Source organism: Dasypus novemcinctus, chromosome 17 (assembly GCF_030445035.2).
Source record: "Dasypus novemcinctus isolate mDasNov1 chromosome 17, mDasNov1.1.hap2, whole genome shotgun sequence".
Classification (NCBI taxonomy): Eukaryota; Metazoa; Chordata; class Mammalia; order Cingulata; family Dasypodidae; genus Dasypus; species Dasypus novemcinctus.
In genome coordinates this window covers 62,818,065-62,837,234 of record NC_080689.1, presented here as the reverse complement: position 1 = coordinate 62,837,234, position 19,170 = coordinate 62,818,065, and the positions used below count along the sequence as shown (strand labels likewise).

General features: G+C 49.6%; 1 pseudogene; it reads left to right on the top strand.

Moving 5' to 3' along the window:
- Nucleotides 1-7,564: 7,564 nt before the first annotated feature.
- On the top strand, nucleotides 7,565-18,947 carry LOC131273762 (C-type lectin domain family 4 member F-like; annotated as a pseudogene).
- Nucleotides 18,948-19,170: the final 223 nt, after the last annotated feature.

Genomic DNA, 19,170 nt, shown 5'->3' with positions numbered 1-19,170 from the left:
AGGCCCAGCTTCATTTCCCAGAATCCCTTGTGTCCAGGATTCCGGACACCAGTCAAGATGAGTTAAGTAGAAGCAGTTGTGTGAGACTGAGGAGGTGGTGGAATCCAGGCAGGACTCATCTTCCTGCCTTTTTGTGTATTTTCTGTGGACCAGCAAGGTGGTGGAGATGTGAAGTTTCCCATATCCGCTCATCAGCTTTGTGGGTGTCAGGTGGCAGCTGCAGTGGCAGAAGCTTCCTGAACCCGGAGCCCAGCGTTGGTGGTATGTCCTTGGTCTCAGAGCTCCAGTGACAGCCTCACAGATAGGTGCTCCAGGGCAGGTCATTTGGCTAGTGTTGTGGGGCTGATCAGAGGGCCAGGTCTTGCAGGAGCCGGCACTCCACTCTCCCCATGAGTGAGCACCAAAAGCCCTTCGAAAGCTCTTGGAATCTGCTTGGAATAGCCAGACTAGGTTCTGATCCTGCATTGACTCTCAGCTGGGATGAGTGGCTGAAGCCTTTGCTGTTGCGTGGCAGGAGGCCCTCTAGGGGGACAGCACCAGTTTTGGAAATGGCCCCCAATCACCTCATGGACATCTCAACCCCTTCTCAAAGTGCTGGGGAGGTAGGGACACCCGGGGTAGGGGCTCCAGTTGGAAAGAAGGTGGGGTCCATTAAGGAGGCTCTGCCTGAAAGAAAACAAAACCCTGGGATAATCTCCCTCTGCTCGACATGGTCACCCCATTCCTGGGATTTGGGATAGAGCCCATTGTCCCTTATGTACAAACAAAATAGCCTATAATTTTAAAATTTTATTTTTATGTAACTGTGAAAATTACTCAGTTTACATAAGATAGCTGCAATAACAGTACATCTGGTTTAGTCAACAGTTCCCCCATCAGCCCTTTTTGTTCATTGCTCAGTCATTTTTTTAATTGATTTTTTGAAAAAGATTTATATTTCTACCCTCAGTCCCCACCTGTCCCCCCATTGTCTACTCGGTGTGTCCATTTGCTGTGTGTTTTCTGTGTCTGCTTGTATTATCATTGGTGGCTCTGGGACCTTCCGGAATGGGAGAGATGTGATTACTCTCTTGTGCCACCCATCTCACTATTCTGCTTGGTCTTCTTATTTTCTCTCCTCTCTGTCTCTTGTTGCATCATTTTGCTGCATCAGCTCTCCGCATTAGCTGGCACTCCTGTGTGGGGCTGCAATCCCACGTGGGCCGGCACTCCACAGGGCCAGTTTTCCTTCAGCAGGAGGCCCTGGGCATTGAACCCAGGACCTCCTATGTGGTAGATGGGAGCCCAATAGTTGAGCCACACCCATTCTCCATTACTCAGTTTTGACAGATTTGGGATGATGTCCACTCTGACTGATTATAGGCCACAGATTTTGAAAGCCGAAGGGAAACAGAAATAAAAAACCCAATCACCAAAATGCAAATTCTCCAAATCCAGGTGTTCAGTTCCCCAATTGTTCAAAGCTTCTGCTTCTCTCACCTGATGGAATCCTCTACCCAGAGCACGAGTCCTCTTTCCAGGGCAGTGCCTGGGGAGGCATGAGGAGCACTGGTTATTTGTTCCTGAATAAGGAGAGCAGCCCAGATCTTCCTTTAGATGTCCACAGGCCCATCTGGGAAGAGAAACATTGGTGATGACAACAACATTTTTTAGTGCTTACCATGTGCCAAGTCCCAGCGCATCTCACCCCCGGAGAGGCAGGGGTTACTTCTTGCTGCCTGCCTAACTCTCCCTTTCTTAGCTTTAAATGGAAAAAAAAAAATGTATCATGGAAAGTGCCTACTAGGGCACTCTGTTTAAAATGGCACCTGCTTCAAAGTCTTCTCATTTCCCTCTCAAGTAGCTAAGAAGATAGAGGAAAAGACAAAGTTGGCAGCAGCAGTGGAAACTCACACAGGAGTGAGCAGTGGAAACTCACACAGGAGAACTTGTACCCCTACCTATCATATCCCAGGAGCAGGCATAAGAAGCATGATTTGGAAAAAGTGGACACCCTGATTTTTGAAACAGAGCAACTCTGCCAAATCAGAAAGAGGTAAAAGTTTTGGCCTCATCTTCCCACCCTTCTCCCCTTTGCCCCAAGACCCAGCACCTGCACCATCAGCCAACTAGGCAGCCCTTCCTTGTCTGCAGTGGCACCATACACTGAGATAGCTGTGTGGGCCTGTCCTTATCCCAAGGGCTGATTCTAGTAAACTGGCATTTAAAAGGACAGCAAGGAATTTAGGACTCAGGGAAAATGGCAGTACTTGAGCATGGCATTAGTTTGGACCCAAAAGGAAGGGCTGGAGGCAGGAGCTAACCCAGTGAAAGCAATGTATTCTGAGGTGCAGAGGTGCTCAGATACTTCAGACAGTCTGGAAAGGAGAAAAACCTTGGTAGGCCATTAGATCAGTGTGAGATGACTGCAACTGGGATAGGAGCTGTGTACCTCAACCAAGTCATGTCGTCAGGCTGGAAGAGAATACTTATCCCCCAGTATTCCATAGGTATGTCTAATTCACTCATCTGCCTAATCATTCATTCTTTCATTCATTCACTCAACAAATACCTATTATGGGGTCAGGGTAGTTGTGGCAAAAAGTGAAAGATTTTGCCTGAACAAGCAGTTTCTTGTTTCCCCATGTTTCACTGCAAGCATCATTCATGCATTTGCTTTCTCATTCATTGTCCCACAAATGCCTGTGGAGTAGGTTTCATTTTTTAGAAGAGGAAGTTGAGGCTCAGCGAGAGTATGTGACTTGCCCAAGGTCACATGGCTAGTGTCAGACTCCTGTGTCTCAGTTCTTACCCACCATGGATTTTGAATGATACTTTTTTTAATCACAAAGGATATCAGTCCCTTCTTTCCTTGTTCATGTCTCTAGGAGATTGCATCATATCAGAGGGTTATTATCAGTTAGAGAGTGGGCTCTCTCAGATGTCAAATCTTCAGGAGTAAGTTAATAGTCCATTATGTCCCAGGTGCTAACACAATGTCATATGAGTCATCAAGGAATATATTTGAGTGAATGAATATATTAGGAGTAACTATACTTCTTCTGCCTTTAACACAGGGTTATGAGGAACCAATGAGATTGACACAGATGAAAATTTGTGTCAGCTAAATGCTATGTGGTGTCAAGGTATCAACACCAAATCACTCTCAGGTTTAACATGTTAGCTCAAATGAGTTCATGATTGCTTTTCTTCAGAACAGATGGCTAACACACAAGAGGCCAGAAAGAGAGCTGAGGTTGCTTCAGGAAGAAGGAGTAAAGGGAAGGATGTGGCTCAAGCAATTGGGCTCCCGTGTACCATATAGGAGGTCCAGGGATCCATTCCTGGGGTCTCTTGCTGAAGGTAAGCTGGTTAGTGTGGTGAGCTGGCACAAGTGCAGTGCCAGCCCAATTAGGAGAGCAGGCCCACAAGGAGAGCTGATGCAAGCAAGATGATGCAAGAAAAAGAGACACAGAGGTGAGTCAATAAAAGATGCAACAGGACAGGGAGCTGAGGTGGTACAAGAGATTGAGCAACCCTCAACCATTCTGGACGGTCCCAGGATTGGTTCCCCATGAGGCCTAAGGAGAAAACAAGCAGACACAGAAGAACACATACCCAGCTGACACAGAAAGCAGATAGTGAATGCAAAAACAATGGGGGAGGGGAGAAATTAGTATATAAATCTCAAAAACAGAAAAGAAGAAAGAGTAAAGTCTGGAGTTCTCACACTGGACTCCTGATGTACACCAGGTTGCCCACTCAAGGGTTTGGTAATAAAATAGAATAATGATATTTTTGCTGTTGTCAAGGAAAACTAAGTGAATAGCTGAACTGTCTCCATTCTAAGCTTCATTCCTACATAAATGGTTCTTGCTGTCTTCTATCTGCATACCAGAAGATAACATCAAATGTACCTAGGCCAAACAAACTTGTTTTTCTTAAAAAAAATCCTTTTTTTTACAAAAGTGCCTGATGTTTACTGTGAAAACTGCAAACAGTGTAAAAGATATGACGCACAGATCATACCTCACTCCCAGACTCACTGCTCGGGGACCATGGTTTACAATTTGGTGTGTCCTCTTCTTTTTCCTTTGCCCTTCCCTTAGAGAGTGGTATGGCTAGGAGCTGGGGAGGAGGTGGGGCCGAGCAGATGGCAGGGAGCCAAGGGAGTGGCTGGTGTGCTTAGGAAATTGGCGATGCACAGCGACTGGGCCAATAAATCAATATATTGAGGACAATGGGGGTCAGGATTATCACTGTTGGAAAAGGGAATTAAAAATAAGGAAAGGGGGAAGACTACAGAGAAATCTGAGGTGTTGGGTTGGAACTGAAATTATTAATGTGCACTCATGGCTTTAAAAATAAACACATGCATAAGATATGCACACACATAGATGTAGATATAAGTGTATACGTGTAAGCACACAAGCCTTCTGTAGGCTGAATCTGCCCAATGTTTCCTCATGTTGAGACTTAGTCAGGCCTTCTTGGCAGGGATCCCATAGAAACGGAGCTCGGCTTTTCTCTGCGCATCTCATCAGGAGGTGCATGATGTTACCTGTGCCCCCACTGCTGATGCTAACCTTGATCACCTGGTCAAAGGGGTGCCTGCCAGGTGGTTTCACCCTAAACTGACTAGTTTTCCTTTTGTAATTGAGAACTATTTCGTGAGGAGCAACTCCTTGGTGTCCATTGTTGACTCCCTGATGGTGGCCAAATTGGTGGCATCTATTGTGAGAGAGCACTTTCCCTTCTCCAATTCGTATCAGGATGGGTCCAGGAATTTCTGGAATCAGCATAGCCCAGACACAATGAGGATTTCTTCTTCCTCTTCCTTCCTCCCTCCCTGTTGGAACATCATTTCAGCAACTTAAATAGTTCAGAAAAAGAATAATGAAAATGGGACTATTCATAGAAAAGGGTGATGGAGCAAATGTGATTAAATAGTAGAGAAAAGTGGAGGCAGGAGCTCTTTGTTATTATTCTTTCACCTTTTCTACAACATTTATGTGAAAATGGATTTTTAAAAAGTTGCATGTGCAGTCAATTTGTGTCTATGCATACGCGTACGTGCATGTGAATGTATGCATATGTACAGATGTCTTTTTGAATACACATGTAGGAATAGGGCAGTAATCGTCTATTATGGACTTGCTTCCCTCCCGCCCCCGCCCCCCGCCGGGGGATGGCAGGTGTAGTCAAGTTCGGGAACCAGTGCTGTTAGTCAAGGCTCCTGGTAATCACCGCTGGAGCTAGTTGAAAACCGATCCCTGCCTTTAATCCTGGCGGCCCAATTCTCCCTGAGCGCGGCCTCTCCTCTGCCCAGCAGGGCAGGGGCTGTGGGGGGCGGGCCCGGCCTCGCGCTCAGCCATGGACGCTGCGCCTGAGCCGTCAGGGCCCAGCCCGGCGCCGCCGCCTTCCTGGACGCCCCGGAGGCCGAGGTGCTGCAGGACGTGCTGCGGGAGCAGTTCGAGCCGCTGCCCAGCTGGCTGCCATCTGCCGGCTCAGGCGTCTGCCCTCGGCGACTACTCGGCGACCCAGGACGTGCAGTTGGCGCTGGAGCAGCGGCGCGGGGCCAAGGCCAAGGAGCGCGGGCGTCCAGGGCCGTCGCTGCTCGGCCGCCTCCGACCCCTTCCCGCGGGCGGGCTGGCCCTGCCCTCTCAGCCTACCCAGCGGCCTCGCTCCTCGCGGCTTCGGACCTCCTGAGGTCCCCCTCGTGCGCCTGGTTGGCGGGGGAGAGACGGTGGTTTTGGTGACCTTACAGTCCCCAGGCTGCTTTTTGGGCGCCCCGCGTGTGGGCTCCTCATCGCCTGGGCTTTCCCGGGAACCGGGTCCCGGAGGGGGACAGCTGAGGCTCCTGACAGCTGCAAAAATGTCTCCACCGACAGGTGCTTTTAAAGAGCTCATTAGTGCATGTGCGTTGAGTCCTGTGGGCTGGTCCAGTGCTCAGGTCGCAAAGGCCGCCCCCTTCCACCTTTTCCTCCACAATTAGGTCTCAAAGCAAATCCTAGGTGGTGTCCACAGGGAGCCAGTTCCTCTAGGGCCTGTGTCCTCCAGGGACAAGGTCATCAGAGTTCCAGGACTTTAGAGCTGGGCAAGAGGGTGATGAGGTGTCACACTGCAGAGAAATGAGGTGCTGGTAGCCAGGGCCTCTGGCTTGTCTGACAAAAAAATTAGGCACCTCATGCTACATTTCAAGTGTCATCAACTACAGATTCTTTGGCCAGTAAAACATTAGCTCAGCTAGAAAACTTTGAAGGGTTGGTGGCACAGTGCCTGAGTAGACAAGGGTGTGTCCATTTTAGTCATCAGTACCATTTACTGATGACTTTTAAGTGTTGGATGCTTCGGGAGGTATTTTTACCTGTCCATGAAATTGTTCACCAGAAAAAGCTACAAGGTTGGTGTCCTCCACTTTGCAGATAAACACCGTGAGGCTGAGTGATTAAATACCCTACAGGCTTTCTAAAGGTAGTGAATGGGGGAGGGGGTTTTCCATCTGGGTGTAGCTGACTTGGAGTTTTTAACAAAGACTTCTTAGTGCTTCTCTACTACAGTGCAGTGGGTGCCCTCTCCAGTGGGTGGGGGACAGTCAAGGGATGATGTAGACGTACCCCCTGGTTCACCCACAGTGCTGAGTTTTGCTGCTCCTTTTGCCCTGAAAGTCTCTGCCAGTGGAACTACTGCTCTTCAGAATATGCCTGCTTAGATTCGCCAGCCAGATAAAAGGGCTGTAGACATGAGCTTCACAAGCCCGTTACATGGTTTGGGGTGTCCCCAGCCTGCTGCCATTTCTCTGTGCCCCTCCCTGGCAGGCCAGAGCTCGGCTTGTTGCTCTTCTGGCCTGAAGAATAAACAGGGTCAGGTCGAGGACCCTGGAGCACACACCCAGTCCCCAGAGCCATTCCCTTGGGGATGACACCCTGGTAAGAGGAAGGGGGTGAACTGTAAACTTGATGGACCTGGTTTTAAATCGCAGCTGCACACCTCAGGGTCCTGGGACTCGCTCACTCTCGACCCTTAGCAGGTTTCCCTGAACGCGCTTTATTCTGAAGCTAGAGCTGCAGGCCCGGCCCATCTCACAACCCAGGGGGCATTGTGACCTCCAGCAGGGAGGCTCTAGGGCTGACACTCTGAGGCAGAGATTCTTTCTCAGGATCCAGGGACCCCGTGCCAGGGTGTGGGGTGGTGGCAGCCCCACAGGGTGTGAGCTTGCTGTGGGCAGGACCCGTGAAGCAGTTTTGCTCCTGTTTGTTCATTTCCTCCATCCTTCCTTCCGACAGGCTTGCAGAACTCCTCTTCTGTGGGTCCCCCCGCCCCCGCCATCCTCCTCCATTTCTGTGTGCTGTGCTCCCAACTGGACTACCTGGCTGTGTGATGCCACAATGCCCTAGGTGCCCCTCTCATCTCAGGTGCTCCTCCTTCTTCTCCAGAATCCCTGTGTGAGAAGCACGGCCGTTGTTCTCACCCACAGGACAGACAGGGAGACTGAGGGGGCAGGAGCACGGAGCACACGCTCGTCCTGGACACTGGCTTCTCCCGCAGGGACGGGCCCCACGGCAGTGGTTTCTGTGGCCCCAAGATGAGGAGGCGAGTTGAGGCCACGCTGGTGTTGGCGGTGGTGGCCGTGCTCTCCCCCCTCGTGGCTCTCCTTGTTGTGGGTGAGCCCCTCGCGCATCTGAACCCCAATGGCTCTTCCTCCTCGTCCTGCACAAAGCCCTCTAGGGACCCCGAATGCACCCAGAGGGACACTCCACCTCCAGCCCCAGGTCTGGGCCGGATGCTTCCTGGGAGCAGACAGAGGCCACCATCCAAGGGGGAGGTTCCTCTCCAGAACCGAAGCTCATGAGGGAAGACCCTGAGAGGGGCTTGCAGCCAACTCCCTCCTTCTGGAACCCAACCACTAGGGTGTGTGTGCCCCCTGTCCCCAGGCCCCAGGTGAGACGTGGTGTTGACCCAGGAGTGGGGTCTTTCAGTTCAACAACCTCGGGCAGATCCCTCATTCCAGGAGTTTCAGTCCCACCTGGGAGACACCACCTGGCCACCACCTGTGGAGTCAGACAGTGAGTAGCCACAGTGGAGGGAGGGAGGGCGGGAAGGGAGCCGGTGTCGGGAGGCCCAGGACCCAGGACAAGCCTCTCCCCTGCCATCCCCAGTCCCCTCAGTGGGTCTGACCTCTTTAGAGGAGAGCATAATCCTTTTTTTTTCAATGTAGGTATATTGAGTGTAATGAGCATCACAAAGTGCACATATAGTGCACAACCTGTTTTGATATGTGTACACCCATGAAACTGTCACCACAGTCAAGAATCTGAACACATTCACCACCTGCCCTCCCCCCACCAAAGTTTGTAACCCTTTGTAATCCCTCTACTCCATTTTCCATCCTCCCCAGGCAACTGTGGCTCTACTTTCTGTCTTAGTTTGCATTTTCTCCTTATAGACATATAAGGGATGGACTAGACATACTCTTTTTTTCTCCTCTGGCTTCTTCCACTCAGCATAATTTTTTTTTTTTAAACTATCTCTTGTTATTTATTTTTTAAAAAGACTTTTTAAAAGCAGTTTTATGTTTACAGAAAAAGTGTGCATAAAGTAGAGTTCCCACACCCCCACTTGACACACACACACGGATTTCCCTATGAATAACTTTGCAATAGTACCAGTGTGACACATCAGTTGTCACTCAGCATAATTATCCTGAGTTTCACCCTTGCCGTGGTGTGCACAGTAGCTCATTCCTTTTTATTGCTGATCAGTGTTCCATTTAATGGCTACGCCACGACTTACCCACTTAGCTGTTGACAGGATTTGGGTTGTTTCCAGTTTTTTATATCAAATCTGCTCTGTCTAGTTAAAAAATGGGTTTTGTCGTCTTGTTGAATATTGAGAATTCTTTATGTATTCTAGATACAAGTCCTTTATCAAGTGTGTGATTTGCAAATATCTTCTCTCAGTCTGCTTGCCTTACCCAAGGTCATGAAGATATTCTCCCATTTTCTTCCAGAAATTTTAAAGTTTAGGTCAATGATTCATTTTGAGTTATTGTTTGTATAAAGGTGTGAGGTATAAATTTCACTTTTTTTAAAAAAGATTTATTAATTTTATTTATTTATTCCTCCCTCCCCCCCCAATTGTCTGTTCTCTGTTTCCATTCACTGCATGTTCTTCTGAGAACACTTCTATCCTTATCAGCGGTACCGAGAAACTGTGTTTCTTTTTCTTGTGTCATCTTCTTGTGTCAGCTCTCCTTGTTGCAGTGCCACTCCAGGGCAGGCTGCACTTTCTTTCATGCTGGGTGGCTCTCCTTACAGGGCACACTCCTTGAGCTTGGTGCTCCTCTGCATGGCACGGCACTCCTTGCGTGCATGAGCACTGCGCATGTGCCAGCTCCACATGGGTCAAGGGGGCCCAGGGTTTGAACCACGGACCTCCTGTGTGGTAGGTGGTCACCCTATCTGTTGGGCCAAGGCCACTTCCCTGAAGTTCATTTTTATTTGTTGGCTATTACTATTCAGTTGTTCCAGGGCCATCTGTTGAAAGGATTATGCTTTCTCCACTGAATTGCCTTTGCTTCTTTGTTGAAGATCAACCTGGACTTCCTTTCTGTTCTTCTCACACCTGCAAAGGCCAGGTGGTCTCCCACTTCCCCTAGCCAGGGCTTGAGGAATAGGGCAGGGGTTCTGAGGGGAGGATGGAACCAGGTGGTGACCATGGATGTGTGAAATTGAGTCCTTGCTCATGAGGAGAGCCAAGGGTGATGGCAAGACCAGGGGCAGTGGCCGCTGGGGTTGCTGGGAAAGACCTTGCAGAGGAAAGGGCTGAAGTTTCCTTGAACGGCCCTGGTGGCCATGATCTCTCACTCAGGGCTCTCATATCCCCAAATTACTCTGAAGGGACTCTTGTCCTCCGTTTTCTGTAGGGGTGCCCAGCCCTTTCACAGGCAATCACAGCTCAGAGACCCTGAGTGACCTGAAGGTGTGGGACACCTGCATCATAGCACTGTGGATTGAACAGGGGCCTTCAGCCAGGAGCACCTATTTTGCTCCTATTGTATGTCCCCCCCTGAATTTGTAATCAGAAAATTTGTTTGTGGTTTACATGGTTTTCAGGAGTAACAATGATAGGTCAAGAGGCTCAATGGTTGTTGTACAAATATAGCTCAGGACTAAACATGGGCCTTATTCACATCTTCTTTTTCTCTATGACTCTTCTAATGGTGAAATTTCTGTGGAATTAAACTTCAACAGCTCTAAGTTATATAATGAGTTATTTTCAAAAGAATCCAAATCTCACCAGCATGACTTTTGGTGTGTGTGTGGGGTAACTAGTTTACAGTAAGCAAGACTTTCAATCCTTTGGTTCCATTAGTTCATGTGTGATTGCTAATTAGGTCTTTGGCTATTGCTTGGTCCAGGGTCAGGGAGGCGACAGGCCACGGGGGGTGCTCTCAGGGCGATGGTGTAGGCATCTCCCCACGGAAATCTTTAGAGCACGCTGGTTGATCTCTGTGCCTCCTCATGAAATGGGCCTCTTTGCCGGACCTCTGCATTTCCTCCCCTGAAGATTCCCAACATTTTGGCCCAGTGGCCAAGATAAAGAAGCTCTCCAGCTGTTTAAAGAGCATTCTAGCACCTGGGCTGTGGAGATGCAGATGCTGAAGTACAAGGTGGACAATGTCTGTTCTCAGATCCAGACGCTTAGCAGCCACCTGGAAAACACCAGTGCTGGCATCCGGATGGTCAAAGGAGTTCTAGAGGATGCTGGCACCTGCCATATCCAGACCCAGATGTTAACGAATTCCTTGGAGGGGGCTGATGCTGAGATACAGAGCTTAAAGAGAGCTCTGGAGAATGCAAACCCATTGAATTCCCAGACCCAAGATTTTTTACAAAGCAGTTCAGAAAACACCATGGTTGTACCCCACATGTGAAGCTGAGGCCTAGAAAATGCCAAGGCTGAAATTCAGGTGTTAAAGGCAGGTTTAGACTTTGCAAATATGAGTTTACAGAATGCCAGTGTTCAGACCCACCTTTTGAAAGGCAACCTGCAGAAGGTCAGTGTTTTAAGGACCCAGCACCAGGTTTTAAGCAGCAGTTTGGAAGGGCCCAATGCTGAGATCCAGAGGCCCTGGGGAGGTCTGGGAAATGCAAGTGCTTTCAATTCCCAGACCCAGAACTTTATAAAAGGCAGTGTAGACAACAGCACTTTTGAGATCCAGTTATTAAGAGGTCGGTTGGACAGGGCTGGTGAAGTGATTCAGTTGTTAAAAAAGATTTAGAAACTGCCATTGCCCAGACCCAAATGACAAAGGGCGGGATGGAGCAGACAAAAGTTCATCTCCCAGGAATAAGAGCAGTATTGGAAAATGCCAGGGGAGTTAGATACCCTAACACAAGGAATGAAGGGTGCTGCCTTAAATTCCCAGACCCACATGTGAGAAAACAGACTGCAGGAGGCACAGGCTGAGATCCAGAGGCTACAAGTTAATGTGAGTAATACCAACTCATTAAGCGTGAAAATCCAGGAGCAGGAGAGCAGCCTGGAGACCCTCAGTGCAGCCTTTGCTTCACAGGAGCAGCTACAAAGGACCCAAAGTAAGTGGTAGGGAGGGTCCACCATGGGGAGGGCAGAGTTGTTGGGATGTTTCTGCCCATTTAGCCTCAAGCATGTGTCCCCTCTGGGACAGAGTAAAGGTTGATGGAGAGAGTGCAAATCCAATAAACTCAGCAGCTCCTCTGTGCCCAGGCGGTAGCGCAGAAGACATGAGAAACTATGTCCCTTCTCTCAGGTGGCTTATAATCTCTCCACAAAATATCACCTTTTGCAAACCAGATCTTTTTTATGAAGGCATGTGGTAATGGCAGACTGTACTTGTGGGGCCAGACAACCTGTTTGTGACCTCCAGCTATCACAAACGGTGTGAACCTGAACAAGTTGCTTACCTTTGCTGAGCTTCACCTGCACAATGGGGGCAATAGGATTTGCTTCACAGGGAGGATCAAATGAATCAACATACATAACACACTTAACCTTGTAGCCAGCATTCGCGCATGTGTCTGACAAACCTTTCATGAACATCTACCATGTGTCAGGGGGTTAAAGATGAATAAGACATGATGCCTGATCTTGAGAAGGTTACAAGATGCAAGATGGAGACAGACCTGTAAGCAAAGTCATATAGATTGGTGGAAGAGGTGTTAAGTTAGAAGCAAGTACTGGGAACTGAGAGGGGGGAGGCAAAAAGAAGGGGAGAAGGGATCTTTTGTGGAAGGGGGGAAGGAAATCTATTATCTTTCTATCTAATCATCTATGTAATCTATCTATGCAAGTTTCAAAAAGCAAAACCTTTCCTGCATGAACTCACTCTGACATTTTATATTCTATTCTTTAAAAAAAGAGCAAAGCTTGTCAAAACTTATGACCCAAATTTATGACCCACAATGAGTTGGTGATTGCAATTTGAAAAACCCTGGGCTAGAGGGGTGGGCAGGGCTGGAGAGACACGGGCTAGATTGGAAGGCCTCTGAGTGAGCTTGGCTTTCATCCTCCAGAAAATGAGGAGCCACTGAAGGGTTTTAAGGAGAACCCTGAGGTTCTGACTTGGGTGACTGAACGGAGGGGTCCCCAATTGAGGAATAAAGGAGGAAGAGGAGCAGCAAGGTTTGGACATGCTGGCTGCGGTGCTTTGGGGGACATCCAAGTGGACATCACCTGCAGGCTGTCTGGAGTTGAGGAGAGAGGCCAGGGCTGCAGACATAGGCTTGGGTGCCCCGGGTATGTTGGTTCTGGTTGCAGCAGTCAGAGTAGGGGGTTTGCATGAGACAAAACACAGAAGAGGGCTTAGGGTGGGGTCAGGAATCAAGCTTCAGGGGTCAAGAAGGGAAAGACGTGTGTGTGAACCAACTGAGGACAGTGGATTTGGGAGATGTGCATGTGGGAAAGCCAAAAGAGGAGAGAATTTCAAGATGGGTGTGGTCAGTTCTGGCACATGACAGAGAGGCCATGTAAAATAAGAACCGAAAAGTGTCCACCGAGGCTAGGCAATTAATAAGTCATTGGAATGAAATTTCGGTGGAAGCAGATCATGGTTATTGGGTGTGAATCGATCAGGTGTATGAGTCTGTCAAGGAACATAGCTGAGAGAGAAGGTGAGAAGGGGGAGGAGTAAAAATCAAATCATCTATTCCTCCATTACAACATCTATCTGTTAATTATAGACAGTGTGGCAAATATTTAAAAATTGCAAGATGAGAAAACAAGCATCAGTATTGCCATGAAAATTTGCCTGCTTTCCATCAGAACCACTTGCTAATATTTTGGTGAACTTGAGAGTGAGTTTCTAGATTCAGATAGGCTTCACCTGAGGTTCAAGGAAGGGGAACAGGAAAGAGGTGGAGGCTGAAGATAGGCAGGAGAGTCAAATGCATGTTGCATGACTGGCCTTGAAGGAGGTTGGGATGGTACTTGAATCTCTGAGGCTGGGAGGGGAGCAGGTGTGGAAGTTGGTGTCCATGTGCAGATGTGGGAACATGAGACTGCGAGAGCTAGTGTTAACCACATCTGTTTCTGGGTGGCATAGGAGGTCACTTGCTAAGGAGGAGGATGCCTGTAGGGAGCTGGGGGAGAGAAGGGATGGTTGGGAGAAGCTGCTGGAGAGATGGGGGCTGACAAATGAGGACTAGGCAGGCAGTGCCGAGCCCCTGCTCTTTGCCCATGTTTCCAGTCGAGTCTAAGGAATCACTGGCCATGTGGACCAGTGCCTGGAAGTCTTTCCTCCTTCCTGCCTCTCCTCGAGCCCCACTGCTGCCCTCCTGCTTTAGTATGGACTGAGAGGTGCTCCAACCTGGCTGTGCATTGGGGTCACCCAAGTGCATGCCTGGGACTCATGTACAGAAATCTTATGTATTTTGGTCTGGGATTTAGCCTGAGCACCACGAAGTTTTAAAACATGGGCAGTCAGGGTGCTGTATCATTACTTTAACTTTTCCTTAAAGGGCCAAATAGTAAAATTGAGACCTGTGGGCCACAGTCTCTGTCAGGGCTCCTCAGTGCTGTCCTCTTGCACTGTTGAAGCAGCCAAAGAGAACATGTAAATGAATGGGTGTGGCTGCTCCAGTGACACTGTTTATAAAAAGAGGCTGCTGGTGGGCCCTAATTGGGTTGGGTTTGGATGACTGGTTCTGAGGCCTCAGAGAGCATAAGAATCACATGCGGCCTTGTTAAATACAGACTGTTCAGAAACAATTTCAGAAAAAGCAGTTCTGCACTGGGCCTGAGAAGGGGCATTTCTGCCACGTTCCCAGGAGGCGCGATGCTGCTCATCCAGGGAACACACTTTGAGAACGCCTGGTCCACGCTGTCTGTCTCTTCCTGAGATCTTTGCTTTTGGGTTCTGATGGATGTTTCTGGCCCAAATAGGATGGTCTTTTTTTCCTGTTGTGCCTTCACATTGCATCACTTTCAAATATTTACAGTATAAACCTGAGCCATTGGGTAAAACCCTTCAGGGCCTCCCATTGCTCACAGGGAAAAATCCAAATTCCTTGTTATGTGCATAAGATCTAGTGCCGGAAGCCTCTCCAGGCTCCTCTCCCACCCCTTGCATGGGGGCCATAGCCCAGGTTTGCACATGTCAGCTCCAGCCATGTGGTTTCATGCCTGCCTGCCTTTGTACCTGCCACTTTCCCTGTCTGGAAGGCTTTACTTGGACCTGATCACCTGGAAAATCATCCTCGGTTGTTTTTTGAAGTTTTAAAAGTGATTTTCTGATTAAAAATTTTAAATTTTAGAGCAGTTGTAGGTTTACAGGAAAATCCTGCAGAAAGTTCAGAGCTTTGCCCATGATTAACGTTCTCCCTTAGTGGGTATATTTGTTACAATCGATGAACCAATATTATTATAATCATATGATTAACTAGAGTCCATAGTTTAGAGTAGGGTTCACTCTTTGTATTGTACAGCTCTTCATTTTCTGGGATAGTCCTGGGTGTGGGCAGCCAGAGTGGATGGAGATCAAGTCGAGGAAGTAAAGGAGTCTCTGGCTGGATGGACAACTTCCTAGACAGATGGTGGGAATTGAGACGGAGAGGACTGTACGGTGGCAACAGTGAGATGGGAAATAAAGTGACATGATCACAAAACACATGTCTCAGCAGAGAGTTTTTCTGGGTAGCAGAGCTGAGTGTCCCAGGAGTACTGAGCCAGGCATCTTGAGCTGCCCCTCCCTGGTGAATTGGGTAGTGGGACGGAGGCATGGTCTCAGCAGCACCTGCCCTTGGGGAACCAAACCTCAAGGACACGGGCCTCAGTGGCCAGCCGCTGGCGGGCTCAGGAAGGCCAGCTCTGGGACATCCACCATCAGCCCCTGGTTCCCTCTCCTCCCACCTCTGCTGCAGCTCAGCTTCTCTGGCTGCTCCTGCAAGGCTGGAAGTTCTTCAGGGGGAGCTTGCATTACTTTTCTGATGTCAAGAAGTCTTGGAGGAGGCTGAGCAGTTCTGTGTGTCCCAAGGAACTCACCTGGAATTGGTGTCCTCTGAGGAAGGGCAGGTCAGAGCTGGGGGCTTGGGGTGGTTCTGACAGGGTTGGTGTGTGACATGGGCCTTTGGTGCTTTGACCTTCCTCCTCTAGGGGAGGGCACAGCCCATAACCTTCATGTCTCCGGTCAGGCAGGGAACAATATTGAATTCCTCTGAGCATCTTGCACTGGAGGCAGAAACCTGGACAACAAACCCCACTGTCCTCAATGAGTGGGGGAGATTCCCGGAGGTGGACAGATGCCAGCAGCAGGGCAGGCAGAGGTGGGTGGCGGGGCGGCACCCTGAGAGCGTGAGGGAGCATGCTTTCCCTCAGCCCCTCAGGTCCCTTTGGGCTTCCTCTCCAGTCATCAGGCTTGAAATTTTTTTTATCCCCCCCTTGAGGCTTGCTTGCCGTCTGTTCTCTGTGTCCATTTGCTGTGCATTCTTCTGTGTCTCTGTAATCATTCATTTTAAAATTTATCCCACTCCCCCCATGAGGCTTGCTCGCTGTCTGTTCTCTGTGTCCATTTGCTGTGCATACTTCTGGGTCTCTGTATTCATTTATTTTAAAGTTTATCCTGCCCACCCCCCTTGAGGCTTGCTTGTGGTCTGCTCTCTGTGTCTATTTGCTGCGTGCTTTTTGTGTTTCTACTTGCCTCCCTTTTTGCTGTGTCACCTTCCTGAGGCGGCTCTCCTTAGGGCTTGCAGGCCAGCAGCTCTCTGTGAGGTACGGGCGAGCCTGCCTTCACAAAGAGGCCCCAGGACACGAACCCAGGGCCTCCCATATGGTAGATGGAAGCTCAACTGATTGAGCCACAGCCACTTCCACAATTTTGACTTTTTTAAATGAAAAAGTTGAATGTTTTATTAGTAGGATAATAAGCAATAGTTACAATATCATATAAAGCTTATGATAACAATATTACCCTTGAATTACATAATTTTTAGAAGTAGTTTTTATTTTCAGGTCATTTTGTGAATTCTGAATATAATAACTAGATTGTAGCCTAAGTCACATGTAGCTTTTCCATTGATATTGCAAAAAGTTGCCATTTTAAATCTCTATCTGCCACAATTGAAAATAACTATTCTGGATTAAGTTGCTTCAGATTAGTTTCTTTTCATTCCTAAATAGATTTTACATATTTCTCAAATGCTGCTTCAGTCCATCATTGAACAAGTTCTGAAGGTTTACTCAGTGTCTTCTTGATCACCAACCACCTGGGTACCAAGATTTGTTGACAAGTCCTGGATTTTATGCAACAACTTCATAAAGTTCTGTTGATTCTCCTAATAGAGGAGAATAGAGTTTGCTGGTAGCTTTTGCGCTTTCTGAAGCACCCAGCTCATGTCGTTTGTTCACTTTTGTCCCAACTTTGAGAAGACTAGAGAAAACAACGTGTCCCTGAGCTTCCTGTGCAAAACTGCCGAGTCCCGCGTTCCAGCACTGTTTTCTGCTGTTATCTGCTCATGCTTGCCTGGGAATTTCTGCACTGAGAGCAGAGCGGGCCACTGCACAGCATCCAAGTGGCACCGGTGCCCCCCCCCCACATGCCCCTGGTCCACAGGGTGCAGATCAATCTCAATTTTATTGTCCATCAATCCCATGGCCGTGGAGGGCACGTGAGCAGGAGACCTAGGCTTCCTGGGAAGGCCAAGCACTCACATTCGATTTGAGGAGCACCAAGGCCATCAAGGCCCAGGGGGGCCATCTGGTGGGGGTTGGCCTCAGGACGTGTCAAGGTTATTAACAAAAGACCTCACTAGCTCTGGTCATTTCAGTTGACATGACTGCCCAGCACACAGGGTGCTCCTGACACTGTTCTGTGGGTGTGAAAAAGGCCGTGCTGCTTTGTGAAGCGTCCTGAAGCTCTGGCCAGATGTTGTCCCAGGACAGCACACCTCGTATCCAGGGCTGGGACTAGGTAGGGACAGTCACGTGATGGGAAGCTGGGCCTCCCCGAAGGTCCCTGGCTGCTCCTTAGACCCTAGACACACCAGGGAAGGAGCAGGGGGTGTCTAGCTCTGCAGGGACGTGGGCCTCATGGCCCTGCAACCAGTTGGGGACAGCCCAGACTCCTCTCCATACATCTTGGAGAAGCTTCTCCTCACACCTAGAGTCACACAACCAACTGCCTCCTCTCTACAGATGTTTCTGACCAAGTTCACGAGTGCCCCTCACCACGGGATTGGCCTCACTGACAGGGGCAGGAGGGCTCCTGGTGCTGGGTGGATGGGACGCCTTTCAATGCTGCCTTGAGCCAAAGGTGAGTCCATCCACTGGACACACACCTCAGGCCTGGCTGGAGTTGCGTGTGTGTCCTTGCCCAGTAAGTGTTAGTGCGTGTGTGTCACAGAGGCACGGAGCCTTGCCTGGGCCCCTCCAGAGGACGTCAGGACAGGACAGGGCCTGGGGCTGCAGAGGGTCCTCCTGTTCTCTCCTTTAACCCCTCCCCCTTCCTACACCTGCTCAGGCCTTCTTGCAAGGGGCCCTATCTGAAAGGGATCTGAGTGCGAGTTCTGGGGTGGAAGTTGAAAGGCCCTTCCCTCTCCTTTCCCCAACTTGCTGATTCACAGACACACTCCCCATCCTTGGATCATCAGTGACTCAGGGTGTCCTCAGCAGACCCAGGTCCACAGGGCATCGCAGCTCTGTCCCTGTTCTGGGGCTGCAAGGGGACTGGGGAGCTGTGTCACTTTAGCTCCATGTGCCCCAGCAGGGACAAAGGCCACTGCCTGTGTCTAGCTGAATAACGTCCCTCTGTTTCCAGGTTTTGGAGCAGAGACCAGCTGGACAACTGGACAATGGGAATGTGCACACGGAGGACTGTCCATACTCAGCAGATGTGCAATGACATATACTGTGATGCCACCTACCAGTGGGTCTGCAAGAAATCCGTGGGCCACGATGTGGCCTGTGTGCTGTGCAGAGCTGAGGGGTCCCTCCCGGTGGCCAGCTCTGGGCCTCCTCCATGCTGCCTGCGAGCCTCTGGCCTCCACTTGCTCTCTGGGGCTTCCACTTGGCCTCCTGGGTGTCCTTCCTTGAACTGTTGTTTAACCCTTTGGAGTCAGGATAGATAGGGACCTAAGGAGGAAGGGACAGAAAAACCTAATAAGCCTGGCAAGAGAAACTGAGGCATTGGCCTGCTGGCTAGCATGAATGTGCTGAGCACAGGGGCAAATTAGGAAGGGGCAGCTAACAAGCACACACCCTGCAGCTTACAGCACACAGCACACACCCAGCAGCTCTGTGATCTGGAGGCAACCTCATTACATGGCAGAAAAGAGGGTCAGGGCCAGAGGGGCAGCACCCCCACTCCCACCCACTTTCAGGTTACCTCACGCCTCGAGGACAGTGACCAGAGGCTGATCACCGGTGGTCAGCACAGCCTGCAGAGCTCGGGGACAGCAGCCAGAAGCCAATCACCCCCCACCAGCATCCCCTAACCCAGCCCCTAACCCGCTAAGGGAATTGGATCTCCCAGTAGAGTTCCCCTGCTGTGTCTCAAGTATGCCAATCAGGGCACCCCCTCGAGTTCTGAACCCCCATATATCAGAGGACCCCAGGGCAGAACTTTGCATTTCCCCCCTTCTGTACATCCCTGCAGGTGTGCTTTCCTTCTCTTGCTTCACCCCAATAAATTGTTTGCTTGCCTGAATAATTTGTGGC